Below are 5,231 nucleotides of genomic sequence, written 5' to 3'. Positions count from 1 at the left end.
GAAAAGGAGGGCGGGTCCATCAGGACGACATGGCTATCTCACCCAAAAATAGATTTTTCGCGTCGCTCAAATCCGTTTTTGGGGCTCAAGCCATGTCGTCCTAATGGAAGTTTACCAGAGAATTACTAGAAAGTACTGTATCTGTGGATTTTCATATGTGCCTTAACCTTGGGACAATTTTTCTATGGTCATCTGGACCATTGAGACAAATGACGTTATTGTTATCCATCATTACCACTTATCAGAGACAATGTTAGTGCTTCCTGCCCTCTGCAGGGAAAAGTCACACTAGACAGTAGTAAAGGGGTTCTCAAGGTTAGTATTTATTGAATGAACAATCATAAGTATCCACCCGATATACAGACGGTCTCATGGTTTGCATATATTGTCGGAAATATAAGTGTCAACTATATCCATTGTTTGTAAGCATACAATGATATGCGGTTTACTTAAATAAGTAAATACGAGAACTCTGGCATATATAAAGTGCAAATTGCAGGGCGAAATAGGACGCAATTACATTCTAATAGACACTTATTTCGAATAAATGACTGAATGGAAAATGAGTGAAACGAATGTAACGTGCTAAAGGAATTATACGTGCAACGTATACAGAAAATATTTTTCATCCCTGAAAGGGAGAAATGATGAGTGACACTCTAAAGCTGAAAAGTTTTGATAAATTTTCCCAATATAAATTCTGTAAATGTTGTGTACTATCAACGCTATGTACTATGTACACACGGCACAAGTGTTATCTGTATTATTCCATACCTGAGATTTCAAAGTCTTAGTGTCACCATGGTGACACTCACTTAAAAGGTATTGCACTGGGAGTGTCAACACCTTTCCACCCTAATTGATAGACCCAATCAATTAACTGTTCATCGCAACACTAGACAACAGGTTTTGATACGCTACCTGCCGCCACCACATGGACTTTCTTGGCGTAGTGTTTGTAGAACACTCTGGATGATTTCCATCCAGTATATGAGCGAAGACATTCAAAGTCCATTTATTGAAAAAAGTTCAGTGATGAGCAATTTTCCTCGGATCATGACCTGCGGGTGTACTGACAGGATCCGCTCTTCGAATGAAGTAGGTGAGCTTTGACCTCAGTTGTTTTGGGGATAAGTTTGTTCCTCAGGTTTCTCCTTTGAAGAGCTGTCCTCCCCTGAAGTGTGAAGTTCTATGAAGTTAGACATTTATACACTCTACTGGACATAGAGAGACATCTTCCTTTAGAGGGAAGATTCTACAGGGACCCCATCTTTTAGTGGGTAGCTCGTTCTTAGCGAGAAAGGCTGGATCAGGAAAGATTCAGTTCTCCCATTTCTGTGAACTGAATGTGGCCCTCATTTCTTGATAGGGCTACTATTTCACTAACTCTAGCACCTGAGGCTATAGCGAACAGGAAAATAACCTTCTGGGTTAGATCCTTGAGAGAACAATCTTCATTGTTCACAGATGAAGCATAATGTAGGACCTTGTCCAAAGACCATGAGATGGTCTTCGGAGGAGCTGTAGGCCTAAGCCTAGCGCAACCCTTCAGGATCTTGTTAAAGATATCATTCGTCAGATCCACTTGAAAGGCATATAGAAGACGTCTAGTTAAGGCTGACTTACACGTAGTTATCTTGTAAGCTGCCAGACCTTGATTATGAAGGTGGATAAAGGACAGACAGAAGTCTATTGAAAATTCTTTCGGTCCTTTTGCTTTAACAAAAGTAACCCACTTTTTCTAAGACGATTCATATTGTCTTTTAGTTGGCTTAGACTTGTATTCTTCTAGGAAGTCTATATTGCCTTCTGAGATCTTTTCTTAACCACTAGGGCGAGAAATTCATGAAATGAAGGTTTTGGGCTCTCTGTGATGAATCAAAGACAATTAACTTCTGAACCCTTTAAGATAGTGCTGGGTTCAGTACAAGGGCCAGCCTCAGCTTTAGTTCCCTCATTAGAGGGAACCAGTTGCACTTGGGCTATTTGGGAGCCACTAGAGCTGCCGTTCCTTGGAAGGATCTCAGTGTGTTGAGGACCTTCAGCAGGAGATTGAATGGAAGGAACAGGAATTTCCGGGTCCATCCGTTCCAAACTAGGGACATGGCGTCCGTTATCTCCTCTAGAGGGTCCTCGTATGGGGCTATATATCGAGGTAGTTTCTTGATGACGCTCGTCACGAAGAGGTCGATCTGCAGTTCAAGGACTCTTTCCAATCTGGAAGAGAATGGGTCTGCGTTTGTGGACCATTTTGACTCTATCGGCTCGAGCGTGAGTAGAGCATCCACTGTCACATTGGGGATCATTTGTAAGTTAACTGCTGATAGGTGCCATCTAGGTGATATTAGCCATCCCTTACCTAAAAGGTAAGGGATGGCTAATATCACCTAGATTATATGGGATGATCTCAGGCCTTGTCGGTTCAGACATCTCACTATCGCCTCGCTGTCCAAGATCAGCCTGATGAGGGCTCATCTGTGTGGATAGATTTTCCCCAACGTCAACAGGACTGCCATGGCTTCCAAAATGTAGATGAGAAGGGCCTTGAGTAGAGATGACCAAGTCCCTTGGGCTTTCCTCTGATGGGAGTAAAATCCCCATTCTTCCGTCGAGGCATCCATGCGGATGATCTTCGATAGTCGAGGTGGTTGCAAGGGCCTGTTCCCCAATAAGCTTTTGGCCTTTGACCATGGGATGAGAAGCGATCAAGGTAAGACCAATATTGGTCATTTTAGATCTCTTCAATGTTTGATGCGTATCTTCTCCAGACTCCTGACACATCTTTCAGCTGTGTTCTTAGCACTGGGTCTGTCACTGCCATGAACTGGAGAGAGTTCAGTAATCTTTCCTGTTAGCGTCCTGAAATCCTGTTGGATTACAGTAATATCTTGACCGACCTTGCGATCTCCTTCTTCATCCTTAAGGGAAAGGAGAGACAGTGTGACCTCAGGTTCCAATGGTTTTCCAGATATTGAAACCTTTGAGCTGGAGAGAGTCGAGACTTCTTGAAGTTGATCTTGCATCCAAGATGTCCCAGGAACTGGGTTACTTCTTTGGATGCTTGCAGACCAGCCGCTTCTGGTGTTGCCGGCACCAGCCAGCCGTCCAGGTACTTTTTTACCTGAATAGTTTCTAGGCATTGTTATTGCATGAATGCGTCCGCCAATTTCGTGAAGATACTTGGGACTGTGTTTAGTCCAAAGAGTATGGGTCTTAGAACATACTTTATCTTCTGCAACTTGAATCCTACGTAGGAGGAGAGGGGGCGACTGACTAGAAGCTGCCAATAGGCATCTGTCAGGTCTATCGAGACTGTGAACGCCCCTTTTTGTAATAGGGTCCTTATGTGTAGAAGGATTAACATCCTGAACTTGCTGTTTCTTTTGAACTTGTTGAGTGGTGACTAGTCCAGAATGACTATGAAATTTCCTGAGTCCTTCTTGGGAACACAAAACAGCCTTCCCTGGAATTTGAAGGACTTTGCTTTCCTTATAACCAGTATGCTCCAGAGCTATAGGGTATACTCTTCTAATATGGGGTTGGAGTGTTGGAAGAGTTGAGGTAATGATGGTGGAGACATGTTTAGTTTCCATCCTAGTCCAGTCTTGACTAGGCCTTGGGCCCAAGGATCGAAGGTCCAACGATCTTATTGGAGCCTCCCTCCTACCAGAAGCATCTCTTTGCTTCGATTGATCAGAAGGTTTACCTCCTCGACCGCCTACCTTGGGCACCGCGGTCATAGAACCTGTGGGATGTTGTTGAGCAGACCGAGGAAAAAGTCTAGGCTTCTTCGTCTTCCTTTTAGATTGGGGACCCCATCCAGGGAAGACTTCCTCTTTCAAGAGATGCCCCACTCCTGGAGAAGGTTCCTATTCTCCTTGGTGGCTTTCTCGACTACCTCTTCGACTACTTCGTTTTGAAAGAGGTCTTTACACCAGATGTTGGAAGATATCAGCTTCCTAGGTTCATGTTTCACTGTTGCAGCAGCGAACACGAACTCTCTACAGGCTCTCCTAGCCTTCATAAAGGCCTGTAGGTCTTTTACTACGGTGGCCATATGCATTTTGGCCAAGACCATGAGCATGTCTAGGGTACTTCGTTGGCCTGTACACATCTCTATGCAGTTTTGCAGGGATAAGGAGGCCTCAAGTCTCTCCATTGTCTCTTGTTCCTTGCACAAGAGAAACTCAGAAAGTTTAGGGAGATTCTCGCTAAACTGTCATCCAGCGATGAGAAGGTTAAGTGGACTTCCTTCCAATCCTTCTCCCTCATGGGCAAGGCTAGTGAGAGAGGCCTGCACACCTCAAGTGCAGGGCATGGTTTGCCTGCCTCCACTGCCTTGGCAACATATTTTAATGCCTTCCACAAAAAGGGGAAGGCTATTGAAGCAGGAGTATGAAAGGTACGGTGTCTCTTATTTAGGGCGAACACTTTCGACACTGAGTAACCCGCCTTTCTCAGGCTACTTGAAAAGAGAGCCTGTGCCTTATCGTGGTCAAGAACCATGAATTCCTTCGGTTCCACCTCTTTTTCTGACGTTGGTTCATGCTTCAGTCTAAAGAAGCAATCAGGAAAAGCGTTAAAGCTTGGCCAAAACTGGATTTATTCTAAAGGGACCGCTCCTATCTCTGATATGTAGAGTTTGCCATCCATAATCGGCATAAGCTCCGCATACCTCCAGGGATTGGTTTTGGAGCATGACGGGAGGTCTTGGCCTCTGGGTCGCTTGAATGACCCTCGGGAGGCAATTTTAGGTAAATTTCTCGACAGCAATTTCTCGAAAGTCAAATTCTCGAACTCAATTGCTCGAAAAATAATTTCTCGAACTATCATTTTCTCGAATCCCATATTTCTCGAAAACTGATATCTATTTTGTTGAGAAAATTGAATGGAAAAATTTTCATGTATTTCAAGGAAAAATATATCCCTTTGGGTTGACAAACACAAATGTTAAAAATCTATTGTAAATGAAGGAATGTAAAAATACAAAGGTTATAATTTTGTAGTATGTATAAAAATATTATCATTTAGAATGAAATATAGTATTAAAATTCAAGCAATCAAAATGAAATGTATGCTACACTTCGGAGCTCTCTTTTGAATTTTGCTTCCTTTGTTTCACCTTGTTTGCAAAAGTTTCCCATTAGACCCGTAAGATGGGCCAGTGACTGGCTCATTTTGTCAAATAGAAGGGTAGAAGGTGAAGACATCCAGGTTAACAGGTCCAGGGC

This window comes from Palaemon carinicauda, unplaced genomic scaffold, assembly GCF_036898095.1.
Source record: "Palaemon carinicauda isolate YSFRI2023 unplaced genomic scaffold, ASM3689809v2 scaffold118, whole genome shotgun sequence".
Classification (NCBI taxonomy): Eukaryota; Metazoa; Arthropoda; class Malacostraca; order Decapoda; family Palaemonidae; genus Palaemon; species Palaemon carinicauda.
Note: the sequence above shows the minus strand (reverse complement) of the source record.